Source organism: Penaeus vannamei, chromosome 24, assembly GCF_042767895.1.
Source record: "Penaeus vannamei isolate JL-2024 chromosome 24, ASM4276789v1, whole genome shotgun sequence".
Lineage (NCBI taxonomy): Eukaryota > Metazoa > Arthropoda > Malacostraca > Decapoda > Penaeidae > Penaeus > Penaeus vannamei.
Genome location: NC_091572.1, coordinates 28,771,922 through 28,783,884, shown reverse-complemented (window position 1 = coordinate 28,783,884; position 11,963 = coordinate 28,771,922). Strand labels below are relative to the sequence as shown.

General features: G+C 41.5%; 6 non-coding genes across 6 annotated transcripts; 3 read left to right on the top strand and 3 right to left on the bottom strand.

The window, feature by feature from the left end:
* Positions 1-3,774: 3,774 nt before the first annotated feature.
* On the bottom strand, positions 3,775-3,846 carry TRNAD-GUC (transfer RNA aspartic acid (anticodon GUC)). The gene has a single exon. It is a non-coding gene; the product is annotated as a tRNA-Asp (tRNA).
* A 409-nt stretch (positions 3,847-4,255) lies between these two features.
* On the top strand, positions 4,256-4,327 carry TRNAD-GUC (transfer RNA aspartic acid (anticodon GUC)). The gene has a single exon. It is a non-coding gene; the product is annotated as a tRNA-Asp (tRNA).
* A 4,573-nt stretch (positions 4,328-8,900) lies between these two features.
* On the top strand, positions 8,901-8,972 carry TRNAD-GUC (transfer RNA aspartic acid (anticodon GUC)). Its single transcript has one exon. It is a non-coding gene; the product is annotated as a tRNA-Asp (tRNA).
* Positions 8,973-10,092: 1,120 nt separating this feature from the next.
* TRNAD-GUC (transfer RNA aspartic acid (anticodon GUC)) lies at positions 10,093-10,164 on the bottom strand. The gene has a single exon. It is a non-coding gene; the product is annotated as a tRNA-Asp (tRNA).
* Positions 10,165-10,520: 356 nt separating this feature from the next.
* On the top strand, positions 10,521-10,592 carry TRNAD-GUC (transfer RNA aspartic acid (anticodon GUC)). The gene has a single exon. It is a non-coding gene; the product is annotated as a tRNA-Asp (tRNA).
* A 331-nt stretch (positions 10,593-10,923) lies between these two features.
* On the bottom strand, positions 10,924-10,995 carry TRNAD-GUC (transfer RNA aspartic acid (anticodon GUC)). The gene has a single exon. It is a non-coding gene; the product is annotated as a tRNA-Asp (tRNA).
* Positions 10,996-11,963: the final 968 nt, after the last annotated feature.

The window sequence follows — 11,963 nt, the reverse complement described above, 5'->3', positions numbered from 1 at the left end:
GGGTAATATAATGGAGATTACTTCTCCAGTAAAGTTATTGTTTTGCTGCTCTTTTCCTTCCCCTCAAACCTTTATTTTTTAAATTTATCTATTTCTCTATTCAAGTGAATCGATACCAATTGAAAAAAAATATATGCATCTCGTTCTGTCTCTCCAGTATTCACTTTGATTTGGAAAGGGATGCATAATCTCAATCAATCTCTATATCTATCTGTCTATCTATATTTATTTATCAATATATATACAGATATATATATATATATATATATATATATATATATATATATATATATATATATATATATCATAGTCTCTATCTACCCATATATCTATCTATCTTCCCAATAAACCCACAATGGAAGGATTTATGATATTTTTGTCCTCATACTATAAGTCTCACTTACCGTTAATCGATATTTTGGTTATCAAAGGTATGACTCTGACCTCCCAAAGATACTGAAATCTCCACTCTTGATAGTGGTTGGTAAAGAAAGATGTATAACTCTTTCTTATCTATGATCGATAGTAATTTACAAAGAAGGTCGTGTAACGTTTTTTGACCTAGTGATCTCTGTGTTTCTCTCTCCTCCACTTGGAATCTATTTGCAAAAGAAGGATGTGTTATGTTTTGCTTTGTTTCCAATACTTTGTTAGAATATTGTATTTATGTTGTAGCAGTGAGCCCTGGGACCCTACAGTCTTTTGTCACACCTAACGTAAGAAATGTATCAATGCACATTATGGAGGCAGCACTTTGCATGGCACATATGAGCGTGACGTCATCCCTGTACCGATGTAGGCCGTTTTCGCGCAAATTAAAGGCTGTCACAATAAAGTATTATGCCTCAGTTGCCGTGTGAATATTTGCCACGTTTGTCTTAATATCTAGATCTAAGCTATATGCCCGTTAGTTTTCCCTTGCAGATTTCTACTTTTCCCCAGAGGAGCAGCGCCTTTAGATTTGTAAGGGTCGAATCTTGAAAGAGAATCAGGTTAGTATGGAATAGTTCCTGTCCTTTTCCTTGTTGACCTTTCTACATTTTAAAAGTAAGAAATTCTATTGTTTATGTATTGCATCTGTTCCCATGGCTTCCTATATCCTTTCTTGAACTTTCTCTTTATCTCGTAAACTTCCTGGTATTATCCTTGAATCAATGAGACCCTTCCTCATTGCTTTTGTGACTTTCCTTACTTTGGGGGGTAAAGGTTGTAGAGGCTATATGATAAGTCACGAGTAAAGTGCTAGCCGTCAAAGGTGCTTGCCTTTGCTTTGACTTCCTCGACTTGTGTAGTAATTACTGCTTTTGTTATATCATCGGGGAAGCCTCTGAAAAAATCCCTGCAACATGTTTCTTTGCTTCACCAACAAGAGATGCAGCTGGACAGGAGTCAAATGCAAAAATCTCATATATTACAAACACAATATGTATATATATATGATAGCTTATCAGACTGTAACATTAGCTAAAGCAATCATCATAATTTTCGAGCATCAGACAGTTATTTCTCTAAAACAATGTCGACGTGTGCATACGTATATATGTGTAATGCTCGCATTCACCATTGTTTACTTTCTTACCCAAGTTATTTCAGTATACCAGAAAAAAGGTATGCTATTGTGTAAAAGATACGTATGCCGAGGAAGATTAATGTCAATGGTTAAAACAAACAATTATGCTATCTATCAAACATAGAGAAGAAGAATTTTTGATTTTATGCGCAGACTCGAATGTATCCGAGAGCTCGCATAGGTAACGGCCTAGCAGACTCCAGTCTTTCTTTGTCTTGCCTGGAAAACGTGTAAATTGCTAGTGCTCCTCATAATTAGCAGAAATCCCCCCCCGCAAAATGTGATATCTATGACTATATGAGCGTAACTTGATAATGCCGACCATTTTCTCTTTGTCTTGAGCAGACTTCGCCGAGTGAAGCAACGAGACGAGAGTTGTGAGAGAGAAAATGGCTGGTGAAATCGCCCTGGGTCGTCATGATGGACTGCCCGGCCCTCGGTTTATTAAAAGTTAATTCCCTTGTTCGTTATGACCATCAACTATATCTTTCTCTTGTGATTAGTAATCCTTTAGGTTTGTGTCCAACTTTCGTTCAACTGCGTAAAGGACGAAGTGAAGGTTCTATGGGTCTCCGGTGTTTGCAAGTAGCATAATGTAAATATACAAAAAGTAATGAATGCATATTTTGAAGAATATGTATACATTTTTTCTTTCTCTCTTTCTTTTCTTTTCTTTTTCTTTTGTCATATTTTCATGTCATTTTATAGGTTTTGTTTTCACAATTTAGATAGGCCTACAGTGGGAGTGAAGATGATATTGTCCAATTCAATTTACATACTGAGGAGTTAAAGGAACAATAGGGTCTGGTACATAACCGCTTATATCATTGTCACTTGTGTTCAGTAATGCGTGGTCATTAGTTTTTAGTGTTTGCAATTGCCATGATTTATGAATTCAGCTTGTGTGTTCTAACATCGAGCAGGATTGATTTAGAAATTGAGATAATTTTCTATATTACCTTCACCTCTCCGATATCGACGATTTTGGTATCGTTGGATTCCTCTTACTGTCCACATTGCAAATATATAGTTTTTACTGCGCGGAAACCCCCCGTTAGCGACAAACTTGGCCCTGATAGCAAGGGAGGGCATGGAAGGTTCCAGGGAAAATGCGGGGTTAAATAACACTAATGATATAATAAACTGTGAAAATAACCATGGTTATTCACATGACTTCCCATTGCAGGGAGCTGTGCCCCCTGCGACCCCCCCTGGGGGGGCTGCCGCCTCCCAACCCCCGCCGAGGAAATAAAACCACCCCATATTCCCGGCAGGCTAGAGCGTTACAAAATTATCGTCGATCTCGGAGCGGCGGACGTATTACAGTTACCTCGTAACGTTCCCACTGAATCAGCATACTAACCATGACATAGTCATCATTGTATACAGAGACGATTGTAGTATAATCACGGTGAACGGGGTATACCATGAACAGAAGAGCGCCTTCGTCGGCGGGTTTTGCGCCTCTCTCGATATTACAACGATGGCCTCAAGGTCGAGTTTTCCGTCCCCTGGAACCACCATTTTCGAATTCTTAACCGAAATAACCACCGCGTTCAGTACTTCGCCATAGCCGCCGCGATGACCGTGTGTGGAGGGTGCTCCTACTAGGTTATGGTAGGGTAAGTTATCGGCTCCGCATGTAGTTCGTGTGCATTGATCTCATACTTCAATATCATTTATTAACTTGTTAATTTGTATAATTATAAATGATGTGCTTGTTTTTATTCAACACTAATATCATAATGATCATCATCTTGCTGCATTTAGTGTGTTGACCCCAAAGTATCTAATTTCCATACGATATTTTTTTTTTTTTTTTTTTTTGACCGAAATATAATAGATTTCCGATTTCTAGGTGTTCACAGGAAATATACATTCTTGTATACATACAGACATGATCTTGTACCAAAATAACTGTTACTTATGAAATTTGATATGTATACCAAAATAGTCAGCAGAACTGGGGCGTTGTCAACTCTAAAACAGTAATTGAAACAGTTTTTCTTCCAAAACCTTGTATCAGCATCATTTATATTTACAAATTACATGTATCAGTAGAAAAGTGTGGATGAGTGCTTATATAATGTACGTTTGTTTATGTATGCATATGTGTATAATTTTCATCTATAAAACACGGTTTCCTTTTAAGCTCTCAGAGTTATTATATAACTTTAAGGAAACACTGATAGGAAAATGAATTACTCCCCGGCGGGGAATCGAACCCCGGTCTCCCGCGTGACAGGCGGGGATACTAACCACTATACTACCGAGGAATTGGTTTCTAAATTTCACATGGTTTCGAATTTTCATTGTTATGAAATACATCAAATACACCGGTTCATACTTCAAAGATTGCTTATCAGTTATAAGGTAAGAGGGTAGAGTTTTCTACAGCATTGTGGCATTGGTATTGAACAGTATGTAGTAAAAGGATGTATATAAATGTCCCATTATAGTGTATAATACATACAGTGCTATGTTATCTAGTGTTCAAAATTACTGCTTAACAGCAGATTTCACAAAGCAGGTCCCATCATCATGTACATATTCCCTTATAGAAAATATTTTTGACTGCACAGGCCCACTATGTGTATACATACGTATTTATGGATGCTTTAGGACTTTACTCAGAAAAAAGAATTATATTTGGGTTTCGAAATTCTTTTACTTTTAGAAACCAGTTCCTCGGTAGTATAGTGGTTAGTATCCCCGCCTGTCACGCGGGAGACCGGGGTTCGATTCCCCGCCGGGGAGGAATTGTTTTTAACCCTTTTCTTATAATTTGATTATTTAATATACCCATAACCGAAGGAGTTTGTCATAATATATCACAGGGATACTTTCCACTATACCACTGATGAATTGGTTTCATTTTTTTTTTTTTTTTCCGAGACCGAAATGTAATACATTTTCCATTTCTAGATGCTCACATAAAGTATGTTCTCTTACACATGCAAACATGTGCAAGTACAACAATAATCGTTACTTTTGGATTTCATTATGCAAGCTAAAGCAGTCATTAAAGAGCTGTGGGATCATCAGCTATGATACAGTTAAATCATCGGACAGATTTTCATCCAAACCCTTGTATCACCATCATATGTATTTACAGATTACATGTACATATGTAGGTAAGTTTAAATAATTGCATACATACTATGTATATACTTGGTTATGTATGCATATCTTTATAATTTTAAACATAGGTAATTTGTAACCTTATTTCATTCTATAAATCACGGTTTCTTTTCAAGCTCTTGGAGTTATTAATATATAACTCGTAGGAAACACTGAGAGAAAAATGACTTCCCCCCCGGCGGGGAATCGAACCCCGGTCTCCCGCGTGACAGGCGGGGTTACTTACCACTATACTACCGAAGATTTGGTTTCTAAAGGTAAAAGATTTTCGAAACCGAAATGTAATTCTTTTTCTGAATGTCATAAATTATACATAAATAAGTATGTATACACATAATGGGTGGGTGCTTCACGCACAGGGTGATGTGAAGCGATGGTGTGGTAGCCTAGTTAGTGTTAAGTGCTTTGCATGCCTTCTCGCTTACAGCTGCCACCGCTGGCTAGCCTAATGCGAAAAAGGGAGCAGCTATGCATGAGCCTCCCCTGCCAGTTTACAGCCTCTCCATCATCGAGACTTCTGCAGTGCCTCCTTGTGGCCTCCCATAGAAACTGGGTACCTTGCGGTCTCAGGCTAAACTGTGGGGGATCTCGGAGCAGCAGGAGGCCCTAGAGGTACAGGGTCATGGCCCACCGGCATGTGGACACGCCCTGGCCCTGTACCAACTCCTGCCCAGGCCCCCTGGGGTTAATGGGAGGCTCGGGGAGGTGGGCCTTGCCAGTCCTCCTCCCCCCAGATAAACCTCATCGGCAGTGAGCACTATATATGGAAATACTGGGAGGAGGGGGAATGCTCCTCCCACCCAGCAAGTGAAGCGGGCTGCAGGCCCCGTTGGGAGGGCGACTGCTGGGACACAGGATGGGAACGGGACCTACTCGTCCCGCCTGCATTCTGGCAGTCACCAGCCTGGAGTGAAGCTCGCGGGGGAAAGCCTTCGGGGGCCCCGCAGGTGGATGTTGGGTCCTGTAGCCTGCCGCCCCCCTTTATATGAAGCAGCGTCGGCGGGGGTGGCAGAGGTGGCGTCCACCCGGAGTGACTGCCCGAGGCTAAAACACAGGCGGGAAGTCGGGGTGGGGGCTTGGAACGTCTGCTCTTTGCGTCAGGATGATCGGTTACTTCTGCTGTCGAGGGAACTGGGGAAGCTGAGAGTGGAGGTGGCTGCTCTCTCAGAGGTGAGAAGACCTGGCAGGGGCACGATTAGTGTAGGTGGCTATACCTACTACTGGTCGGGCCGTAGCCATGGTCACCATCTCCAGGGAGTAGCCATGGCCACTTCTAGCAGACTCCAGTCCTCGGTCGTAGAGGTTACTTCAGTCGATGAGCATATAATGGTAATGAGACTGAAGCTAGCATTTAGCTTTATGTCTCTTATTGCTGTGTACGCTCCTACCGATGTTTGTAAACTTGACGTGAAAGAGATGTTTTATGCCAAACTAGCATATGTGTCAGACAGGTGTCCCCGGTGAGATATTCTTATTGTTCTGGGCGACTTCAATGCGGTATCTGGCTGTGATCGAGCTGGCTATGAGATGTCTGTCGGTCCCCATGGCTCAGGAACTGGTACCGGTAGTGAGAATAGCTTCCTTTTCCGGGACTTTGCTAGGTCCCAGAAACGGAGGATTTCTGGCTCCTGGTACCAACGCCCAGACCCACATCGCTGGACTTGGTACAGCGATGCAGGTAATGCAGCCAAGGAGATCGACCACATACTCGTTAGCACTCGTTGGAGGATCCTCCAGAACCACAGGGTGTATAGGAGTGCCGAGTTCTGTGGTACTGACCATAGATTGGTTGTGGCTACCCTTCTGGTCGACTTCAAAACTCCCCAGTGGTCCAGTGATCACCCCAGGGTGTTTCACTTGGACAGGCTGAGGGAGTGGGAGTGTGCCCGGGGATTTGCTGAAGCAGTCTCAGGTCATTTCGCAGTGCTCGAAAATCTGACAGACCCTGTACGTCTGTGGGACACCTTCAAACGCGAAACGCTTGATGCAGCTCAAATAACGATTGGTAAATGCCCAAGAGCAAGACAGAATTTTATCTTGCAGGAGACTGGATGCTACAGATGCTTGTCGTGCGGCTCATCTGTCACGGGATCGGGATTTGCACCGTTCTCAGGTGCGCAGAACTCGGTCACTGTTAAGAAGGGACAAGGAACAGTCTATTAGGAGTCTTGCAGAGGAGGTAGAAGGCCATTTCTTAGTAAATGACCTTCCTGTATACCAATATACCAAGCCCTGAGAAAGCTGAACTCCAAGCCCTCTTCTCAGGTGACAGCGGTTCGCTTAGTAAGTGGCCAGATCGTCTCAGATCCTATTACGGTGCGGGAACGTTGGGCTGAGTATTTTGAGGAGTTGTACCAGGTTGACCCACCAACAGTTAACCTGGATGCGGGTAGTGCCGTTATTCCGTTGCCGGACCCACCCATCGGTGAGGATCCACCCTCCCTGACTGAAGTTAGGGGGGCGATATCCAAGCTGAGGAGTGGCAGAGCAGTGGGTATTTGCGGCATCCCAGCTGAACTGTTAAAAGCTGGTGGGGAACCAATGGTGTGTGGGTTGCATGCTGTCCTGGCTGCCATCTGGCGGTCCGGTACCATTCCCCCTAACCTGTTGAGGGGTGTGGTCATCCCTCTCTGGAAGGGGAAGGGGGACCGATGGGACTGTAGCAATCACCGAGGCATTGCTCAGTATACCAGGCAAGGTTCTTGCCCACCTCCTTTTGAGATGTATTAGAGACCATCTACTGAGGCACCAGAGGCCGGAGCAATCTGGATTCACTCCTGGTAAGTCTACAATTGACCGTATCCTTGCGTTTCGAGTCATTGTAGAGCGCCGTCGTGAGTTCGGACGTGGGCTGTTTGCAGCCTACATCGACCTCAGGAAGGCGTTCGATACGGTGCATCGGGAATCACTCTGGGAGATCCTGAGACTAAGAGGAATTCCAACAAGGATTATTGGACTAATTGCAAGTTTGTATACTGGTACTGAAAGTGCTGTAAAGTGTGGTGGTGGCCTGTCAAGCTTCTTTCCTGTTAGTTCAGGAGTGAGGCAAGGCTATGTTCTTGCACCAACACTTTTCAACACCTGCATGGACTGGATACTAGGCAGAGTTACTGTTCAAAGTCATTGTAGAGCAACTCTGGGCAATATCAAGGTTACCGACCTTGACTTTGCTGATGATGTTGCTATTCTATCTGAGTCCTTGGAATCCTTAGTGGTGGCTCTTGATACATTTAGTAATGAAGCGAAGCCCTTGGGGTTAGAGGTCTCCTGGACCAATACCAAGATCTAGGACTTTAGGGACTTGCTAGGAGAACCTGTTCAGTCGGTACGTGCTTGCGGCGATGACATTGAAGTCACAGAGAGCTTTACATAGCTTGGTAGTGTAGTTCATAACTCTGGGCTGTCAGACCAAGAAGTCAGCAGACAGATTGGCCTGGCAGCAGGGGTCATGAACTCTCTCGACAAGAGTATTTGGAGATGCCGGTACCTGTGCAGAAGGACCAAGCTACGTGTCTTCAAGGCCCTGATAATGCCAGTTTTGCTATACGATAGTGAAACCTGGACATTATCCTGAGCCTTAGAATCATGTCTTGAAGCCTTCTATAATAGGTCCTTGCGCCAGATCATGGGGTACAGTTGACGGTACCACGTGTCCAACCAACGGTTGCACTGTGAGACTGGCGCAGGACCTGCACAATCTGGGATCGCCAACTCAGGCTATACGGCCACCTGGCTCGCTTCCCCCAGGATGATGCTGCCCATCAGAGTCCCTGCCTGGCGGCTTGCCATGAGGGACGCCAAAAGGTGGAAGCGAAGGGTGGATGCGGCTATGCGCCCCCCTCGGCGTTAGCCCCCAGATGATGATGATACACATAGTGGGCCTGTACAGTCAAAACTATTTTCGATAAGGGAATATGTACATGACGATGAAACCTGCTGAATGAGATCTGCTGTTAAGCAATATTTAGAACACCAAATAACATATCAGCACTGTGTGGGTTATACATTGTAATGGGGCATTTACATACATCCTTATACTAAATACTGCTCAATACCAGTACCACAATGCTGTAGAAAACTCTACCCTTTTACCTTATAAGTGATAAGCAGTCTTTGAATTATGGACCGGTGTATTTGATGTATTTCATAACAAGGAAAATACGAAACCATGTGAAATTTAGAAACCCATTCCTCGGTAGTATAGTGGTTAGTATCCCCGCCTGTCACGCGGGAGACCGGGGTTCGATTCCCCGCCGGGGAGGAATTGTTTTTAACCCTATTATTTTGATTTAATATACCTATAACCGAAGGAGCTTGTCATGTGGGAGACCAGGGTGTGATTCCCCGCCAAGAATGCACTGATTTTAACCTTACTTTTGTAAATTGACTAAGTGATATCCAGAATCGAACTCACTGGATTAAAGATGTTGGTTTAAAAAATTACAATAAGTACAAAAATAAAAATGATATAAAATAATAGAATAAGTAAAACAAACTAACTAAATTACCTTTTACAAAATTTATATGACCATTGTATATACATGTATTCATGGAGAGTAGGTGTTGGTGTGTGCATACATCCTATGTATAAGCTTATTTTTTAAAATCTAATTTTACATCACGGGGATACTAACCACTATACAATTGATAAATTGGTTGCTAAAATTTTTTTTTTTTTTATGACCGAAATGTAATGCATTACTTTTGGAATTCAATATGCTAGCCAAACAGTCTCTAAGGAACTGTGGGATCACCAGCTATGATACAGCAATTAAATCATATGACAGATTTTCATTCAAAACCTTGTATCACCATCATATGTATTTACAAATTACATGTACATGTGTAGGTAACTTAAAATAAATGCTTATAAAATATATATATGCTTGATTATGTATACATATGTTTATAATTTTCATGGGTAATTTATAACTTTATTTCCACCTATAAATCATGGTTTCCTTTCAAACTCTTAGTAATTCTTATCATATATCTCATTAAAAACATTGAAAGGAAAATTAATTCCTCATCATTTATAAGGTAAGAGGGTAGAGATTTCTACAGCATTGTGGCATTGGCAATGGGTATTATGTAGTAAAAGGATGTATAAAAATGTCCCATTATAATGTATAACGCACAGTACTGATATGTTATCGGTTGTTCAAAATGTTGCTTAATAGGCCCATATTCATGTACATATTTAGTTATAGAAAATAAAAGCTTATTATGTATCTGTGTATAATCTATGACTTCTTTCAGAAAACTATTGCATTTGGGTTGCTTGCTTATGTATGCACATGGATATAAGCTTTATCATACATAATTTGTAACGTCATTGTAACCTTGTAACTTGTTGAAAACACTAAGAGGAAAATGGATTCCTCCCCGGCGGGGAATCGAACCCCGGTCTCCCGCGTGACAGGCGGGGATACTAACCACTATACTACCGAGGAATTGGTTTCTATTATAAATGGTTTCGAATTTTTATTTTTAGGGTAAGAGGGTAGAGTTGTCTCAGCATTGTAGCATTGGTATTGAGCATTATGTAGTAAAAGGATGTATGTAAATATCTCATTATAATGTATAACACAGTGCTGATATGTTATTATCTTGTGTTCGAAATATTACCTAACAATAGATCTCACTATTAAGTAGGTTCCAGCTTCGTGTATGTATTTCTTTGTCGAAAATAAAAGCTTTGACTGTACAAGCCCATTATGTGTATACATATGTATTTGTGTGTGATTTATGACTATTCAGAAAAAGAATTACATTTCGGTTTCGAAAATCTTTACCTTTAGAAACCAATTCCTCGGTAGTATAGTGGTTAGTATCCCCGCCTGTCACGCGGGAGACCGGGGTTCGATTCCCCGCCGGGGAGGAACTGTTTTTAACCTTATTCTTATAATTTGATTATTTTATATACCCATAACCGAGTATGCACTGATTTTAAAATAAGTTTTGTAATTTAATTCCTCAGTGATATCCAGGACCCAACTCTCTGGATTAAATATTTTGCATTAAAGATTACAATATGCAAATATATATGATTTAATAAAATGTACTAATAAAATAAACTAGATTACCTCTTACAAACTTTGTATAACCAGTTCATATATATGTGTTCATGGAATGTAGGTGTTGGTGTGTGCATACAACCTATGTAGTTATTATTATAAAAGTCATTAAAACATTGAGAGGAAAATGAATTGCTCCCCGGCGGGGAATCGAACCCCGGTCTCCCGCGTGACAGGCGGGGATACTAACCACTATACTACCGAGGAATTAGTATCGGTTTCTGAAGTTTTCGAAACCCAATTGTAATAGAATTCTAAATTTCACATGGATTCGAATTTCTTTAGTATTGTGGCATTGGCATTGAGCATTATGTGGTAAAAGGATGTATTTAGATGTCCCATTATAAAGTATAACACGTGGTGCCAATTTGTTATTATCTGGTGTTCATGATATTGCTCAACAATAGGTCCCATCTTAATGTACATATTTGATTGTCGAAAACAATAGTTTTAACTGTACAAGCCTGTTTTGTGTATAATACATATTTCTGTCAGATTTATGACAATTAAGAAAACTATTACATTTGGGTTTCGAAAATGTGTTATTTTTAGAAACCAATGCCTGTCACGCTGGAGACCGGGGTTCGATTTCCCGCTGGGGAGGAATTGTTTTTAACCTAATTCTTTAATATGATTATTTAATATTAGAGCGGCAGCCAAGGGAGGTCTGGTCAAACGAACGTGGTACCAATTGCTGAGTACAGGATCATGCAGAGAATGATAGGGCATATGAAGAACTGGACGTCTGCCAGGAACCCCTGCTGCGTTTGGCCCCTGGGGACCCCCAAAAGGGGCAAAATAATCTGCTCGATCAAACATAGAGAGGTACCGCAAAAAAAAAGTATTTCTGGGTAATTTACATATCACACTGGGTAAAAAATGATTCATGCCAGACAATCCCAAAACGGGCCTAAAATTTGGGCTGGATCAAACATTATTGATACCACCTGAAACAAAGTTTATATACTTCAATACATTTGAGAGAGTATAGAATGGACAATGCCAGACAAATTATATAAAGGGTGCAATACATGCAGTCTGACAGACCACGTGCATTCATATCTAGTGGTCCGCAGGGTCGCCATGTGGGTGTGCCCATGCCATTCTCGCTGCCCCTCGCTTCACCCGCGCTTGTTGTTGGTACTGGATGTTTGTTTTAAATATACACCACAATG